The following is a 19,514-nucleotide window of genomic DNA, read 5'->3' on the forward strand; positions in this document are numbered from 1 at the left end:
ATATGGGAAACCTCCATATATAGGAATGGAATAGACACTTTGATGGATGCCTTCTTATTTTTCTGTCATTCTCTTGATAACTTATCTTATTCCAAACCCTAATAGCAAGTAGTTTTTAGATTGCATCTTGCAGGGGAGAAAATATGTTAGCAATGGTCTTGCTCTGCATAATCGTGGTACCGTTTCGGAGGAAAGGTATTTACTTATTTACCCGGGGAGCTGAGGAGACGGGTGTCATCGTTGGATAGGACGTGGGGGCGGGGGGACCGACTGATCGTGGTTCATTTGTCTTGAAATGCAAATGTGACCGTTGTCCATGAAAGAAGGTGACCCTGCAAATTTCATCCAGGTGTAACATTTTGTATTGACCTCTAGGATCTTTGATGTTTTCTTTATTGATATTTTTGTGCTGTGAAGAATCGTAATTCCTTAGGACTTCCAAGAATCAGAGTGAAATGCCAGGGATCTTGCCTTCTGTCTGCCTTCTACCGTTCACGGAGTCATCGTGCATCCCTATGTGGAGCAGGTGAAGTGGTCCCGGGATGCAAGCGTGCACCGCGGCCGTCTCTGCACGCAGATGTCTATACATCAAGAGGAAGGCGAGTGTGCGGAGTTAATGACTGATGCACAGATAGGGTCACAGGGCAGGGGCATCAGAACACAAGGCCATTGGAACAGCAGGTGAGAGCACGAACTCTGAGCTGTGTCCTGAAGGCTGAAGTGGGAGTTTCTGGGGAAGGAGGCAGGGAAAGGGGAAACGCATATGCCTCCAAGAATCCAAGGGGATCAAAATAGCAGAGGGATAGAAACAACACTTAAAAAAAGAAAATAAAACAATGGGTGCCTGGGTGCCTCAGCCTATTGAACCTCCCACTTTGGCTCAGGTCATGATCTCGCGGTTCGTGGGTTCGAGCCCCATGTCAGGCTCTGTGCTGACAGCTCAGAGCCTAGAGCCTGCTTCAAATTCTCTCCCCCCCTCTCTCTCTCTCTGCCCCTCACCTGTTCATGCTCTCTCTCTCTCAAAAATAAATAAACATTAAAAAAATTAAATAAAGAAAACAGAATGTCAGACTTCTATTCTGAAACCTACATTTGGCAAGCACTTAATGAGCGCCTACTGTATGCCCTACACCGTATGCAAGCATCTTCCTACTGATCCAAACTCCTAAGTGATCCAAAGCTGTGTGGGTCCCCAGACAGCAAACCCCGGGGTCAGAAGTGAGTGCGCTGGGCTCTTCTACCAGACACGTATGTCCTCAGCACCTACGTAGGGCGCCACACAAGGTTCTACGTCAAGGCTCCGGAATGTCCCAGAACCCAGTGTCTGCATCCTGGGTCCACGTTCCGGCAGCCCCAGCTACTAGCCATGACACTTTGCGATTAACCTCTTCATCCCAGTTTCTTCATCCGATTTGGAGGTAATAACGGCCCCTACCTCAGTGGATTATTATTAAGCGCCTACAAAATTCCCTGGCACAGAGGGAAGGACTGTGGACTCTCTGTATATGTTAGTTTGTTAACTAAATAAAATAGGTTTTATTGGAAAGCCTATTAAAAAGCGGTCCCTGCCTCCGGGAGCTGAGGATAAGAGTTATAACCTGATTCTGAAGGAGAGTCGCTATTCACCAATCTTAGCAATAAAAACTGAGCCGCACCTTCCAATAAAAGAAATTCGCCCTGGTTCTGAAAATCACAGCTGCTATTGAAAATTGCTAATTCGGGGAACCTGGGAAAAGTCGGTCCCCTCTAGGCTAATCTTCATTCACAGCAAAAAGTAGCAATTCTGAATCTTTGCTTGGGTGGGAGAGAAGTGACAGCAGTGGCAGTTACATTGTGTCTCTGGTCACAGGCTGTTTTCTGCAGGGATAAAAAGCATCTTCGGTGCCCTCACTGTTACACTCCCCCTCTCTTTCGGTTGACTTTACAGCGTTGTGGATTTTTTTTTTAAATAAAACTTTTAAGGCAGAGTAAAAAATCTAACGGTATTCAGAGTCACTATTGGTTAGGTTGACTGGTAAGTAATTTTTGTAGAAATTAAAAAATCTCCTTTTTTCTCTTACGTTTTGAATCAGGTACCAATAAAGAGGGGGGAGAAAAGGCTGACCCGGTCCCAATGTTTGCTCTCACGAAAATGCTGGAGATTGCATTTTCTGTTTAGCAGCCCCGGGGCCGCGAGGAGGACTTGAATAGTCCTACCAACGCGGCGGGAGGGGGGAAGGAATGTGAATTTCCTTCACCAAATATGGTTGACCCACAGCCTAAACCAAGGTTCCAGGGCATTCTCAAGCCTCCTGCTGTCACTGAAAATGCTCCGTCCAGCCTCGATCATCACGGTTTCCAAGGGTCTCGGGGAGATGCTACCGGGCTGTGTCCGGCCCCGGGTCGAGGGTGCCTGACACATGGGGAAAGGGTGCAACCATCCTCCTTTGGGTTTGGAAGGACAGAGACGCCTTTCCCTTTTCGTTCCAGGAACAGAGGGAAGAGGCGACAGTCACAAGGTCAGGAATAAAAGACACATTCCAATCACTGCTTCCCTCTCAGGCTGGGTACTGGATTAGGACTACCGTTGAAAGAAAGAAAGAAAGAAAGAAAGAAAGAAAAGAAAGAAAGAAAGAAAGAAAGAAAGAGAAAAAACAAGAAAGCAGCCGCGTTTTCAGGCCAGTGGCCAGAGATCTAAGTGGGTAGAACCATAATGTGTTTGGGCTGGTTACGGTCAGAAGCCGTCACATGTCCTCGGTCACCCAAATTAAAGGTCCTCGGAGTCACAGCAAATGAGCTCTGAACCTCAGCCCTCATGCACATTGGAAAGTCTCACCTGCCTCTTGCCGGGAGCCGTGTTTAAACGGTCGCCGCCTCCGGCGAGCCCGCTGTGGTTGCGCCCTCTTCACAGCCCGTGCCGGGGGCGGAAAAAAAAACACGGCAAAGCTACCCGCTCAAAGGGCGATCCCCTACAAACCACAGAGGGACACAGCCCGGACTAAAGGATACTGTTAAATATGATTTTGATTTAGTGGTTCTGATGTTATCTTTTGTACGGCGCCAAGAAAAAAAAAAAAAAAGGCGGTAATGTTTTATCAGCGGTTACATGGTGAAAGCGTATTGTACACTTCATCCAATTAGAGCCCCTTTATCTAGCTCGCCCTGCCTTAAGTGAAATGCCGCCTCGGGTTTCTTGCATCCCTAGGCAGCCACACGCAGGCCATGGCGAGGGGTCCAAGACGCTTTGGTACGCAGAAAATTAACAGAAGGCTATTGTGTCAGCTGGCAGTTTCTTGAGGCTTAAGGACTTTGTGGCCCTTTTATTACGGGAACCGAGCTCCAGCTTCCGGGACCGGCAACCCGGAGATTTTGCCGCCCGTGCTTTGCCCAGGAGGAAATTGTATAAGCCCCCGGGGGAAGCTTTGGCTGAAACCACGGAAGGCCGGCACAGCCAGATGGTGTGAACCCAGCCGCACGTCCGGCTCTTTCCTGGGCAAGACAAAGCCGGCCACTGCGTGGTGTATAAACTGGTGAGATGCGGGGGCTTGGGGTAGATTCCATCAATCTACTCAATAAATGTTTTATTTTAAATATTTTATTTTAAATATTTTTTTATTTTATTTTAATTTATTTTATTTTATTTTAAATATTTATTTTATTTAAAATTTTATTTTATTTTAAAAATATTAAATTTTATTTTAAATATTTATTTTTTTATTTTATTTTAAATATTTTATTTTTTTAAATATTTTTAAAAATATTTTATTTTAAATATTTTAATTTTATTTTTATTCTTTTTTATTTTAAATATTTTAAATATTTATTTTATTTTTTTAATATTTATTTTATTTTAAATATTTATTTAAATTTTAAATATTTTAAATATTTTATTTTAAATATTTTTTTATTTTATTTTAATTTATTTTATTTTATTTTAAATATTTATTTTATTTAAAATTTTATTTTATTTTAAAAATATTAAATTTTATTTTAAATATTTATTTTTTTTATTTTATTTTAAATATTTTATTTTTTTTAATATTTTTAAAATATTTTATTTTAAATATTTTAATTTTATTTTTATTCTTTTTTATTTTAAATATTTTAAATATTTATATTATTTTTTTTAAATATTTATTTTATTTTAAATATTTATTTAAATTTTAAATATTTTAAATATTTTATTTTAAATATTTTTTTATTTTTTTATTTTATTTTAAATATTTATTTTATTTTATTTTATTTTTATTTTTTTTCTTTTCTTTTATTTATTTTATTTTAAATATATTTTTTTAATATTTTATTTTATTTTAAATATTTTTTTTATTTTATTTTAAATATTTATTTGAGAGAGACAGAGAGCTCGTGCGAGCAAGGGAGGGGCAGAGAGAGAGAGGGGGAGAGGGGATCCGAAGCGGGCTCTGTGCGGACAGCAGAGAGCCCAATGCGGGGCTCGCATGCATGAACCGGGAGATCATGACTTTAGCCAAAGTCAGACACTTAACCCACTGAGCCACCCAGGCGCCCCAAATGAGCCCTTTCTATGCCAGGCGCGGTAGGTCCCCAGGCCCTCACGGAGCCCACTGTCTAGTAAAGAGAAACACAGGCAACAAAGGATCATAATACCAGAGGCATGCCGCAGAAGCTGTTGTCGTCACCATCTGCTCAAAATTCAACCCCTTCTCCCATTTTTCTTGCTGACAGGTGCCAATAACTGTGTTGGGCAGAGGGATGTGCCCAACTGCATCCGCATCTTGTCCGCTCCCTTCTAAGTTTGGACTAGGCCAGAACAGAATTCTAGACAACAAAATCCAAGCAGAAGTCTAGTGGGAGACCCTGGGATAGCTTTTGCTGTCTTGAACAAAGAGGACAGACGCGGCTGGCGCTGCCCTAACTTCCATGTTTTTTGCCTTGAACATCGGTGCGATGTCGGGTACGGGGGCAGCCATCTTGCAACCATGAGGTGTGACAAGCATGGCAAAGAGCTAACACGAAAAGAATGGCAAAGCCCAAGGACAGCAAAGGCCCGCTTCCTGGTGCAAACACTGAGAAGCCGAGTCAACACCCAATGTTGCCAAAACCTGGATGTTTTGTTAAACAAGAAAAACAAAAGACTTTTTTTTTTTCTGAAAGCCATTCTTCATCCAGTTTTCTCTACTCGTATAGCCATATTCCTAGCAGATAATGGAATCAGAGTTAAAAGATGTGCATAGGTTACAAACGGGAAAGGTCAAGGGAGGTCCTACTTGTTCCCAGAGGATATACTTCCTCCAATGGAATGACAATGGAACGATCAAGCTTCAATCAAAGCACGGGAGTCCTTGGGGGGTTGGGGGGGGGGGAGGTCCAAGTAGAAAAACATACCCTAAGTTGAGGGAGGCGCATGTGCAGTGGAGTAGCATGGGTGTGGGGAAAGGGAAGGTGTAAAAACGATGCTGGGGGAGCCCGGGGGGGTTCAGTCAGTTGAGTGTCGGATTCCTGGTATTGGCTCAGGTCACGATCTCCCAGTCGTGAGGTCAAGCTCTGAGGCCAGCCCTGCACTGACCACGCGGAGCCTGATTGGGATTCTTTCTCTCCCTCTCTCTCCGCCTCTCCCGAACTCACGCTCTCTCTCTCTCTCTTAAAATAAACTTTAAAGAAAGAAAAAGAAAAGGGACTGTTGGCCTCCGGCTGGATGTGGGGAACCTGGAACCCGCGGATTGCAAACCTAGTGGCCGGGAACACAGTCTCCTGGCCCTGAGGAGCACCTGGGCAAGTGCCCAAGTAGATCGACCCCGCGGGGGTGGTGCAGGTGAGCACAGGATCCACCAGAAATAGATCTGCGACCGAAACCCCTCCTGGAAGAACTCCTTAGACCCATGGGAACTTTGCCTTCAGCCGCACCCAGTTAGATCGCCTGGAGACATTTTTTTTTTAACGATACTACTCATAACAAACCCTTTTTTGAGTGATTTCCCCCAATTGCCAGGCACTGTTTTAAGTGCCTTACATGCATTAGCTCATTTCATCAATGACAACATCACAGGGGAAAACCTTCCAAAGCGAGATTTTTATGTCTCGCATTAAACCGTGTAGAGACTGCCACGGAGCGATGGCCACCGGGGAGAAGGGAGGGGGGCCGCGCCACCTGCGCCCTGCTGTTTAAACCCGCTGCAGCGGGGGGCTGAATGTGTATTCCTTCAGGGCAGAGCCCCTGGAGAGAGGGGCACAGTGGCTGAGCCGGGCTGAAGGGAGGTAGGCAGGAAGGGGACATTTATCAGGACGTGTTATATGCCTGAGTCGGAGCCAGGTCCTTTGAAAGCCCATACGAAATTGATTGCACATTAACAACCCCTGAGCTAATGCTATCAAGAGGGTTATTTAATGGCATTACCCGGGGAAGAATCATGGCAGTTTTGTTCCTGCCCAGCGAGGAAATCCATTTTCACTTAGGACATCACCGCGCGAGTTCCGCAGCCAGCCGACCGGAAGAAAGCATGGATCCCATGGTCCCATCTGGAAAGGACACAGGCGATCATTCTGGAGGGCTGACATTTATCGGGGCGTGTACTCCTTGCCAGGCACGGCCCCCAGCGCTGTCTGTTCGTTGTCTCATGGGACCCCTGGGCGGTGGGTGAAAATGGCATCTCGATCCGATGGGACGAGGAGAGCGAGGCACAGAAAGGTTGCAGTACCTTGACCAAGTTTACCCAGCGGCTGAGCCTACGAAATCCAAGATCCAGAGAGATCGGGTCAACTAGCAGGGACGCAGAAGTGATACACTGAAGGGTCCCTTCCTGCAGGGGTTAATCGGGGTCATACCCCAAACACCGGACAGCCAGTATGACCCCGGCATCGGCCAGCCGGGCTGGACCCTGGTCGTGGGCCCCCACGGTGGTTGGTGGGCGTCCATTGGCCGAACGTCTGCCCTGGTGATGAACAGGGACCCAGCAGCATGACAAGTATCTTGGAGGGAAGCCACATTTCCCCAACACCAGCGCAATAATAAAGATCTAATTCTTTTTTTTAATGTTTATTTATGTATTTGAGAGAGAGAGAGATTGCACGGTGGGGGAGGGGCAGAGAGAGAGAGAGAGAGGAGAGAGAGAATCCCAAGGAGGCTCTGTAATGTCAGCACAGAGCCCGACACGGGCTCAAACCCACAAACTGTGAGATCACGACCCGAGGCAAAGTCGGATGCTTAACGGACTGAGCCACCCAGGCGCCCCCAGGTCTAATTCTTGAAACAAACTTTGAACGGGGGTTTAAACGAAGGCCAGCCATCTTTACCTGGCTTTCTTTTATTTCATGGTGCTCATGAATGCCTCCATTCAGTAAGCAAGCATTTGTTGAGCACCTGCTGTCTACCCGCCCCAGCTGTTAGGACATAGTAATCCCTGCCCGCATGGAGTTTACCTTGACCAAGAAAAGTAACACATAGGTAAGCCCTACTGGGAGGGGACGCATGTTATACGACATAAAATAGAGACACGGGGTTTGGGAAAGCTGGGGCTGGAGGCAGGGCCCCAGTGAAAAGGCCACAGTTTAAGAATTTTTTTTTAATGTTCATTTATTTCTGAGACAGAGAGAGACAGAGCATGAGTGGGGGAGGGGCAGAGAGAGAGGGAGACACAGAATCCAAAGCGGGTTCCAGGCTCCGAGCTGTCAGCACAGAGCCCGACGCGGGGCTCGACCTCACAAACCGCGAGATCATGACCTGAGCCGAAGTCGGTCGCTCAACCGACTGAGCCACCCAGGTGCCCCAAAAGGTCACAGTTTAGCAAGGCTTAACCAAGGTGAAGTAGCCACACATATCTAGAAGAGCTGATACGGAGGCCTTTGGGTGCAAGCAGTCTGAGGTGCTTGAGACCTGGCTGGCCAGGGGGAAGACGGCATCTATGGGATTAGGCTCGAGTCCCAGCTCTGTCGTGTTCGGAGCACGTTCTTGGCCTGAGTCTCACTCTCCTCGTGGCTAAAATGGGACTTATAATTGCAAGTGCCTCTTGGGTTCTCGCGGGGATCAAACGGGACCAGATGTGCTAAGTATTCAGGATGCCTGTGGGGGGCACCCGGGGAGCCCTCAGGGATGTCTGTGACACCGGGACTCCGTCCCACGGCGCCCAACTCCTCATGCTACCCCATTGCCTGAGGGACAGGGACCCCGTCTCATTTCATTCTAGATCTCCAGACCTTTGACCGGTCCCTAACACTGGGTGACTTCTTGGTGGGGACTTACGGAAGAGGGGGCGGGTGAGTGACCCAGTGGGTAACTGGAGTTAGAACGGAAGTCCGGGACTTAATAACACAAGTCACTGGCTGTTGCACTGAAACGGTATAGACACGCTCTAAAGGTGAGCGTCAGGTCAGGCATCTCCAGACCTCAGTGTTCTGGGGAAATGTAGCCAGGGATGTGAAGGAAGCACCAGAAACAGATGCTGACGCAAAAGGAAGCGTGTTAACCAAGCCTTCCGGGTGCTTTAATGCTCTTGGACAGAGGTACGATTTGCCCAGGGTCCAGGGTCACTGCTGCCCATAAAGCAAAGAAGCCTGAGCCTCACGTACCTCCGCCCTCAAATAGCCTGGGGACAACCGGGCCTGTGCGTGAGACGGAGAAGAGAGCAGAAAAGGAAGCAACGGGCAATCTCGGCTAGGAGGGAGGCCGGCCCCCATGCCCATGACCATGAGATGGCGTTCTGCACGGGCTCCGGGTGCCGTGCTTAGACAGAAGTCACCGCGGGACCGGCCGTGGAGTCCTGAGCCTCTCCTGCAGCCAAATTTGGTCCAACGCCTTGATTTAATTACACTCCTAGGTGCCTCGGGAAGCTTGCGTTCTCTTATCCACGATGCATATTAAGCTGGTAGACCTACGATTTCCCCCGCCGGGCAGGCTCCTAGTTTTGCATATTGGTGCCCGTTTACTTTGCTCCTTTCTAATTTCCCATCCTCCCGGCCCTGCGTCCCCCACCTGCTCCCCATAATAATTTCTATCCACACACACACACACACACACACACACACAACCGCCTCCCCTCTCTCCCTCCTCCGACTCCACCCAGATGGTGAGGAGCACACACCTGAGTGACCAGCGCCCCCTTTTACACCTGCCACAGTTCGGGGCTCTCGTCTTTAAGTGGAGGCGCCCTGGCTATAAACGGTCAAGGAAGCAGCTCAGAGACCCGCACGTCCTCACGGACGTCAGCCCTCGCCTCCCTCTGGACGTGCCGCCTCCCGGAAGGTGGCCAAGGTCCTTACGATATCTGGGGGACCACACTATCTCTCCAAGGAGGAAACAGGAATAAAGGCTGGCGGGGGCAGGTTGGGGTGTCCAGCCAAACTCTGCCTGGCTCCTACGTGTCCTCTCTCGGCCACTGCTTACGATTAGAGGACTCCCCGTGGTGTCTTGGTCCACTGTGCTAGATGTTACCTGGCTCTTGGACCCCGGTGGCAAGTTCATGCTCCAGCGGAGCCCGAGGTCCGTTGCCGTCCGTGAGCAGTCTTTCCGCCAAACCCAGGTGCAAGCATCTCCCTTCACGTGGAACCATCTGGACACTTCTAACCTGCTTGGTCCTCCGAGAAATCCTCCGTCGGTTGGTCCTGTGGCCACTGGAGACCAGATGAACTCCCTGCCTCCTCGTCTATACCGCACGCTGGATGACACTCTCAGGGGCTCCCAACCCTTGGAGAGGGTGGTGACAGAATCCGCCTGCTGCCATGAACTCTATTTCTCCTTCACTCCGATCATTCCTTGCGAGGACCGGGGAGCAGGAAGGAAGTGAGCCCCAGGGGTAGCAGAATTCCAGGGAGACCTGTCTTCACGCCTATCAAGACTTTCTGATAGACACCCTTCCGGAGACTCGCTGACAGACGGCTGCTGTTTACGTTTGCAAATTTTCATTAAAAACAAAACAAAACTGAAACAGACATTTTAAGGTAGGGGCATCCCTGGTGATGGGAGAGAGAGAGTCTTTGAAAGTCGCATGAAATGTACATGGCTTACCCTATGTAAATTGCAGCCTCGATTTGAGTGCCACCTGCTAAATACATAGCGCGTTTAATACATAACTCATTTACTCCTCACTAGACCCCTCCAAGGTAGTGGTATTTTCATTTCCTTTTCATAGATTAGGCAATCAGGGTTCTTAAACGGTGGATGATTTGCCCAGGTCCCACTGGGACTAAGTGGCAGGATAGAGATCCAAGCTCAGATGTCTTTATTCCAAACCCCATGCACTTAACCACTATGCAGAAAAGACATCCAAGTGGGACCAGCTGACAGTGTAGACTCCCTGCCATCCCCATGAGGGCACGTGGCAGGGCCGGCAGAATTTAGAGCCTGTCTCAGTTTGAGGACAACCGACTCTAGTTTATGAGGCTTTCCAAAAGTCCCAACCACCAATGGAACAAATTCATAGGGTCAGCTGGTTAAGTCAGGGGTCCCCGATTCCTTTGGGGGACGTCACACAAGTCTCCCTGCCATTCAGGAGAAATTGTGTCTCCTCCACACAGAGGTCCAAGGGAAGCCATCCATCCTCCTGGGGGCACCTGGGACACCTAGAACTGATCAGAAACTGGGATCATCTTTAAAGCCAAAGTCACCCCGTTTGGCAGCCTGGGTTTTCCAACCTCCCTGTAAGAAGAAATCATCAGGCAGCCAGCAGAATTCTTGCTACTGGACAGAGCGCTTTCTTCTATCAGTTCTGACAAGTTCTTGCTGAGTTTTCTTTTCCAGGCTGGATGCAAAGACCATCTTTCGATTATTAGCGTCTTTGTTTAGATGAACGAGGAATGATTGGTCAGGCTGAAGCTGGCTTTCCTTTGCAAGCCCATCCTGAGCACACTCTGGCCAATCAGCACCGAACACGGTGCCAGTCTGGTGGGATTGTCTGGGGGTCCCCAAATCTCCTCAGGGGCGCCTTTACAAAGGCTCCTGGAATAGATTGCATCTGCCACTCCTTCCATGCGTTATGTGTTGGTTTATACTGGTTATCTCCTCGATGATAAACTGGGGATCGTTACGTTGGATGATGCTCTCAGTGGTGGCGGGGAGGAGGAGGCTGATGATGGGGCTAAGTGACCTGTCTCCTAAGTTCGCCGTGAAGGTCATCAAAGTGAAATATCGGAGAATGTGAACTATAAAGAGCCGAACTGAAGCGGCCTTGCCTGACAGACGGTATGACAGGATAGAGCAATCCGCTGGACCGGGAGTTTGCTTGTATGCCATTTGCGAGGCTGGGCACGTCGCTTAACGTTTCGGGGGGGGGGTCCCTCTCCCATCTGTGAGATCCAAGGCATGACTTTTGCCTTTGCTACCAGCAGGGAGGTTACAGAACCCAAAGTGAGCATCCCGCAAAGTCATTTGTAAACTGTCAGGTATTGTGCAGGCATACAGCTAAATTCACCAAGGGAAGTTTCTAACATGGAGAAACCATATGGCAAAAGCCTTTTGTAAGGCACATCATCTCCTGCTTGTATGTTTCTTCAGTCCAAAGGATGCTTAGATTTCAAGTTAATTGTTTTAAGTTTATTTATTTATTTTGAGAGAGAGAGAGAAGGGGCGTGAGCATGAGTGGGGGAGGGGCAGAGAGCGAGGGCGGGGTGGAGGGGGTGGGGAGAGAGAATCCCAAGCAGGCTCCATGCTGTCTGGGCAGAGCCCGATGCGGGGCTCGAACTCACGAACCGGGAGTTCATGACCTGAGCCGAAATCAAGGGTCAGATGCTCAGCCAACTGAGCCACTCAGGTGCCCCTCAACTGTATTTTTTTAAGTTTATTTATTTGTTTAGAAAGGGAGGGAGAACATGCGCAGGGGAGAGAGCCAGAGGGAGAGAGGCTATCCCAAGCGGGCTTCTCACCATCAGCGCGGAGCCCGACAGGGGGATCCGTCCCACGAACCGTGAGCTCGCGACCTGAGCTCAAAGAGTTGGACGCTTAACCAACTGAGCCATCCGGGTGCCCCTAGATTCCAATCTTAAACAAGCTGCGATGAATTTACCACAGGTCCATACTGCAGAGAACTCCAGTCACTGGCTATTTGATGAATGAATGAATGAATGATGCCAGGTATAACGAAGAGATGGCTCTATTTTGATAGGTTCAATGCCACATGATGTGTTTAAACTCCTCCATATAATTAGCTTCATGAACCATCACCGGGCAGCATAAATCTTTATTGGTACTAACTGAGAGTATCTGAATTACCGAAAAATGTGCTCTTACTCCAAGTCTGATTAAGAATTGTGACACCCGTTAGACAGCGTTTCTGTTCATTGAGCATCGAGTGAGCGAAATGCATACAGACGCAGGGAACCGGGTCGGCACGCGGGCGACACTTGGCCGTGCACTTGCTTTCGCGGCCAGCTTCAGCGCTGCCCTGGGCTGCAACCCCACCGGGTGCCCCGGGCTCTGCTGCGGATAAAGGAAAACCCTGCCAGCTTGCCTCACAGCCAGGCGGCCGTCTCTTCTCTCCTAGCCCTTCGGTGGCCAGACCACAGCCTTCGCATCCCCCTCAGAATCACACAGGAGATGGTCCCGCTCACCCCGCCATCGGCAAAGTCAATGGCAGTCTGTTCGTGCTAGCAGAAAAGAAAGCCACGGCTCTCTGGTTTCCTGGGCACCTCGCATCTGGCTTTCTCTACCTCGGTCCCCCCTTTCAAGCCCCACCAGGACATCCTTCCCTGGTCAGCCCTCTGAACCTCACGCCATGCGTGTGACCCCTCTAGGTGACAGAACGCTCCCCTCAAAGTGCATTTTCCGGCATTTCCTTAACACCGTGAAAATTAATGGACTGGAAGATTCGTGCTCAGTTCTCGAAAAACTCTGAAAATGCTGCGGTGGGAGGAAGCCTGGGCCGGTGGTGACAACGATGGCTGACGTGGAAGCTGACCAATCCAGATAATTGGCCACAGACCTCTCATCTCGCCCGCATCCCTCTGTCACTCAGCAGGGACCCGGCCGATCATTCCATCAATACATTTATTTTGTCAGCTGTCACTGCATGGCGCCCACACGTCTCAGCTGGGTAATGTGGGCCGAGACATGGAAACCTGCCAATAGCAGAATCATTCCGTCCCTATCACGTGCCTTTCTTGTCATATGGATTTTCAATGCATTTCTGCCTGGCTTGGCAAATCTAAGCCATGACCTTGCTTTTAGCTGCTGGGTCCCTTTAATTATTACTATCAAGTCCAACCAGCTTGAGTCAGTACATTCCCGAACTGCATTAACTCAGTAAGTTCTACCCATAAGATTTCTATTCTTTTCTGTCCAACATCCCCCTCTACACACACACACACACACACACTTTTCCTATGACTGTTCATGCACGGTTTCTCTTTGAATAACTCTACTCCTGTCAGAAGGAGAGTACTGGATTCCTGACGATGTCAGATAACTAAACCATTGCCCGTTCAGCACCGAGTCCTGAACTTCCCAAACCGAGTACTGTAACAGGTTCACGGGATATCAGTCATCATTTTGAGATCGTTTGGAGGCCAAGCAAACGGTCCAAGCGTGGTTTTCAGAGAAAAATGACCTCTCCTTTCACTATAACCCCAGGGATGAAGTGAAGACGTCACATACCTCATGAGGAAGGGATCGGGAAATGGCCTGTTTTCCCCCCCTGGGACTAGAGACCCCTTTGGGGGCTCTTCCCTTTCTGAGACCTTCGTCTGCTGGTCCCCAGGCAAGGGGCACTAACTACAGTGATTTCGCTCAGAGGTGACAGGCGGGACGCGAAGGCATGGAAGGGAAGGGAATGTGAGCTTTTTTTTTTTTTAATGTTTATTTATTTTTGAGAGAGAAAAAGCGTGAGCAGAGGAGGGGCACAGAGAGAGGGAGGCACAGAATCCGAAGCGGGCTCTGAGCCGTCAGCACAGAGCCGGACGGCGGGGCTCGAACTCACGAACCGTGAGATCACGACCTGAGCTGAAGTCGGACGTTTACCGGCCTGCAACCGAAGCTGCAAAGCTTCCAGCTTATCTCGAAACCATCATCCCACTCCCGATCCCTCTCAGGACAATCAGCGCAAATGGCCCAGAGAGCCTCCTGCTTAATTCCCAATGTTTATAATTCTCTTCTCTGGCAGCATAATCGTGACTTCCCACTGGCAATGTCACCCACCAGAAAGAGTACATTCCGCAATCTCCCTTGCGGCTTACAGGCAGACATGATTAGGTTCTGGCCGGTGAGATACACATATAAGCCGTGTGACATTTCCAGGAACTATTTTTTTTAAAGAGGAGGCATTCCCTCTTTCCTTCTCCTTCCTCTCCTTGTTGCACGGAACACGTCTGTGAGGCCTGGCACTCCAGCAGCCATCTCGGGTTATGAGGACAGGCTCACGGCCTAGGAACGTGGAGCCAAAGGAGTCTGGATCTATGACATCCCCTCGTAATGACTTGATCATTCATGGGCTGCTTCTATTCCAGGGACTTTTTTATATGAGAGGTAAATACACACACGCCATCAGGTTTTTGGGGGGTTTGCTGTTATAGACGGGCCAACGCGAACGGATGTACCTGATTTCTCTGCTCTCTGCGTCTCCATTAACTCAAAGACCAGCTGAACTGAATCGCTTCCAATCCTTGCTTCTCCTCTTGCTTCATTTCAAAGATTCAAAGTCTCATGATGGATTTTCCAATGACCTGAGCTTAGATCAGGTGCCCACCCTGCCTCCACCAGGGAGGAGGGGCATTGAGTGTGGAGGAAGAAGCCCCCAGAGACTCCCTAAATTGACCGCACCTCCTGGAGTGAATGATAATTTCCCAAAGGGAATTAACATTGCTGCCGACAAAAGTCCACCCCCCCCCATCCTCTGTTCCTCGCGTTCCTGTTCACCAGCCGGTGGCTTCTGGGACCCCAGGAGTCGTTACTGGGGCTGTAATCAGTGTGGCTGTGATTGTAGGTGCCAGGATCCGTGACCGCCAGGAAGAGACAGACACTATCATCTCTAGGTGACTCGAGCAAGGGGATAAGGAAGCACGTCTTTGCAGCACAGAAGAGGGTCTGAGACTCCTTTGTTCAGCATTTATCGCAAGGCTACTAAATACCAGGTCTGTGCAAGATACTGGGGACATAAGGGTGACGAGATAACCGTCCTACCTGACGCTCGCCGGGTGGAGGGAGGTGCCCAAGTTGACAAACCAAGGTCGAGAGACCGGTGGGGTTAAAGGAGCCCACCAGAGGGGGTGTGTAACCCCGGCAGGTGGCAGGGGAGAGGCGTGGCGGGGGATTATCTCCACCCTGAATCCAGCCTAGAAGCATAAGGGGAGTCAGGCAAAGCAGGAGGGAAGTGGAAAGGAAAGCAGACGGGAGACAGCGGAGAGAGGAAGGGAGCGCGTGTCACAGGTCACACAGTGGCCTGACTGCACAGCCCAGAGCGTGAGGGGACACAGTGGCGCAGAAGCAGGCCACGGAGGGCCCCGACGGGTGTGAGGCAGAGCCTGGAATTCACCCTGTCGCCAAGAGAGAGCTGCTGCAGCATCGTCATCATGAGCGCGGCGTGACGAAATGTGCCTTCTAGAATGATTAGAAAGACTGCTCAGTGTGGAGAACGGGTGGGAGAGGACGGGGCAAGAATCAAGCCCCGGTGACCGGTTAGGAGCCTGTTGAAATAACACAACCGGGGGCACCTGGGTGGCTCAGTCGGTTGAGGGTCAGACTTGGGCTCAGGTCATGATCTCACAGCTCGTGAGTTCGAGCCCCACGGCGGGGCGCACAGGGCCGCTCCGAATCCTCTGGCCCCCTCCCTCTGCCCCTCCTCCGCTTGGGCTCTCTCAGAAATAAAGACACGTGTAAAAACTGATTTTTAACACAAACGATACAATCAAAAATAACGGGTGTCCTGAACGGAGAGGAACGTTGCTTTAGGGGGGTGGAAAAAAAAGTGCAGCAATGTTCTGGCTGGTTCTTACTTCATTCCCCCAGTGAGAGCCAAAAACATAATGTTGTAGCGCAGGCATCTCTGTGTGCATCCAGAGGAACAGAGGCCAAGTGTACAGATTGCTGGGATCCCACTTGTACGGGAGCAGAGCGTCGGAAAATTAGCAGCTAGCTCAGTGCGCCTTAGACCGTCTCGTTGGGACTTCTGTGGCCTCCAACAAGCCCGCCCCATGTCAGGAGCTGGGCGGCTGGTGTTGTCAGCGGGGGGCCGCCTGGGTGAAGCGTCCGACCTCGGCTCGGGTCTTGATCTCGCGGTTCCGGGGTTTGAGCGCCGCGTCGGGCTCTGTGCCGCCAGCTCGGAGCCTGGAGCCTGCTTCGGATTCTGTGTCTCCCTCTCTCTCTGCCCCTCCCCCGCTCATGCTCTGTTTCTCTCTCTTTCTCAAAGATAAATAAACATTAAAAAAAAAAAAAAAGCATGGTGTTGGCATTCTGAATGAACGACGGAGGGATGAATGAACGTGGGAGCTTATCAGTTCCATTTCTGGATCAGGGCCGCCCTGGCTCCTATAGTTAACCATCAGGGAGAGATTTCTCCCCCCTGCTTCCCATCTCTGGCCTTTCGGTTTAAATACTTCTTAAAATAACTGGAAAGTGCTACTGAACTATTCCCTACCTCTCCATACCACTCAAAGAAGTCAGCCATTGTCCCCCATCAGACATGGGGTCTGGGACGGGTGTGGGACAACCGATAGCCTGGACTTTTAGGTGATCTTGTAGCCTTTTGCTGACTGCGGAGGTGGATAATTTGGGAAACATATTTTTGGAAACGCTATAAATGCAGAACGAAAAGTAAGCAGGTAGATACTCTTGTGACTCTATAAAAACCTTCCCTGAGGGGCGCCTGGGTGGCTCGGCCAGTTCATCATCGTCCGACGCTTGACCTCAGCTCAGGTCTTGACATCAAGATTGTACGTTCAAGCCCCACGTTGCTCTCCATGCTGGGTGTGGAGGGCACTAAAAAACAAACAAAGGAAACAAACAAACAAACAAAGCAACCCTTCCCTGAGCTGTCTGTGTTCACTTTGGAGTCCTGTAAGAAGCAATCGTCCTGGTGGGAGTGAATCCAGCAAGGGAAATAATGTGCCGAGTTAGTCGGTGTGTGTTTATGCTGGATTGCCCATTACGGGTTCACTCCCTTTCCATCCCGCCTCTTAACCTTCTGAAAGAAGAAAAGGAACGTTTCTAGGGTCAGTCCGCATCCAGGGTTATCATGCAAACGCTGACCTGTCTCATATTCAAGGAATTCTAAGAATATTCACCAATGCCTCCCTTTCCTTTCCACTGTGTTTCAAACACATTCATGAACGCCCTTGGATCTAGGGTCCCTGAGATGCTGCAGGAAACTTCCAGGGGCCTCCGTGCCACCACGAAACAGTGCTTGGTCACACAAAATGATAGCACAAACTATTGTTCAGCCAAGAAGCATCTGTGTACCACCTCACACCCATTAGGATAGCTATTATTTAAAAGAGAGGCGAGAAAGAGAGAGAGAAAATAATGCGTTGGCAAGGATGTGGAGAAATCGGGACCCTTACGCACTGTTGGTGGGAATGTAAAATGGTGTAGCCACTACAGAAAACAGAAAGGTGGCTTCGAAGAACTACTATATGATCCAGCAAAGAACTGGAAACGGGCTCTAAAAAAGGTACCTGGGCACCCATATTAAGATTGGCGGGATGGGGGACCGCTTGGGTGGCTCAGTGGGTTAAGCACCCAACTCTTGGTTTCAGCTCAGGTCGCGATCTCACGGTTTATGAGTTCGACCCCCAGGTCAGGCTCTGTTCTGATGGTGCAGAGCCTGCTTGGGATTCTCCCTCCCTCTCTCTCTCTCTCCCATTCCTTCTACCACTCCAATGGTCTCTCTCAAAATAAATAATTAAACTTAAAAAAAAAAAAAGACCACGAACTTGGGAATCACTCAGACGTCTCCTTTAGTGGCTATGTGAAATCTCTTGGTCTGTCTTATCACCTGTCAAATGGGTACCCTAATATCACCTATGTGCTAGCACTCCTATGAAGATTAATTTCAACATGGCCCATGGGGTCCTTAGCATCTGCCCAGCACAATGTCCGTTCTCAGTAAATGGAACCACGACCATTATAAAGGAGACGAACACACACGAGCCTTTAAAAAGTAAGGACGCGAGAACAGCTCAGGCTCGCTTAACGCTAGGTGCCCGTAGTAGTTTGGTTACAGTTTTGAGTTAATCCCTGACCAGGCTGAATTCTCTCCCGGGCTCTAAGATCACGGAGCATAAACGTCACTGAGCTGCCTCCAGCTACTCATTTTTGAGTTACCTGCAGACACTTGGGTTCATGAGAAACAGGAAGACATACAGATAGGAGCCATTATCAGCATCTCTTCAGGCCCTTTCCGAGCGGAGCCCAGGATCTCGGGGGCCGTAAGCACACAGCAAATAAGCCCTGCAGCCGTCAGGAGCTGCCTCCCTGGGCTGTGACTGGTGCATCTGCGGGCGATGTCGGAGTCTGATTGCTGGACGCGTCAGAGACAAAACAGGGGAGATTAAATGGACCCAAGAAGGACAGAGCGAGGTGATGACGGATCTTCATGGGAGTGTTCGAAAGAAAGAATTCGAGAACACAGAAAATGTTCACACACACACACACACACACACACACACATACACACACACACGGAAAATGTAGCAGAACTTGACACAGTAGGAGGATCCTTCCGTCCCCCCAGGAGCTCTCTGGGACCTGGGCAGATCTGAGATACAATGCAGGGCTAAGTGTTCTTGGAACATTTGGGAAGCTTCTCACAGGGAGGGGCCAAAGTCCTATCCGAGGTAAGGAGGTTCCCCTACGTTTTAAGGGGGGCGGGGGAATAATAAGGCCCTACACAGGTTTGCAAAGATGTCCCCAGACCAGCAGCAGGCAGGATTATCTGGGAACGTGTTAGAAATGCGAAATTCTCCAGTCTCACCCCAGACCTACTAAATCAAACATTCCGGTGCTGGAGACCCAACGTCTGCGTTTTAACACGCCCCCGGGGTGAGTCTGACCCGCATGAAACATTGAGAACCATGGTCCTCAAACACAGAGGCAAATGAAATATATACGAAATATACATACATTCAAAGCATGCTAAGAAAAAGTATCCAAAACTTGGAAATCAAGCAAAGAAAGCAAAGTGGGACCTTTTAATATCCCCCTGAGGAATTATTCAGGGGGCAACCATTCTTCAGAGGAATCTACCCCTGGTTGAATTTGCTACTTATTATCCATTGGACCCAACACTAGAAAGCTCTTTGTAACTCCTAGCTTCCTCTCCTAGAAAAGATGACCCCAAAGGCTGTGGGTTTTAATTCCCTTATGGGACAGTAAGCGTTTTGTATCCGACTTAGTAGTCTTTTTTAAAATGTGTACTTGCTTGTTTTTGAAAGAGAGAGAAAGAACACGGACTTCAAAGGGTCACGGAGCAGTAGGATTTCAAGCTGAAATGCTTTGCAGACACCCCAGCGTGGAGTGCCCTGCTCAGCATGAGTTTAGAATTTGAGACGGAGTCATCGGTGGTTTTCTCATGTCTGCTAGAGTCAAATTTGTTTTACGGAGATGAGAATAACTAGCATTTACTGAGCACCTTCAAGGAGTCAGG

The 19,514-nt window shown here is 49.2% G+C and overlaps 1 long non-coding RNA gene across 1 annotated transcript; it reads right to left on the reverse strand.

Annotated features, from left to right (window-relative positions):
- Positions 1 to 344: 344 nt before the first annotated feature.
- Positions 345 to 3,001, reverse strand: LOC123382587. The gene is made up of 2 exons (XR_006591173.1): positions 2,816 to 3,001; positions 345 to 581 (listed from the first exon to the last, which is right to left on the reverse strand). It is a non-coding gene; the product is annotated as an uncharacterized LOC123382587 (long non-coding RNA).
- Between the last annotated feature and the right edge of the window lie 16,513 nt (positions 3,002 to 19,514).

The sequence above is a fragment of the Felis catus genome, chromosome E3, assembly GCF_018350175.1.
Source record: "Felis catus isolate Fca126 chromosome E3, F.catus_Fca126_mat1.0, whole genome shotgun sequence".
NCBI classification, from domain to species: domain Eukaryota; kingdom Metazoa; phylum Chordata; class Mammalia; order Carnivora; family Felidae; genus Felis; species Felis catus.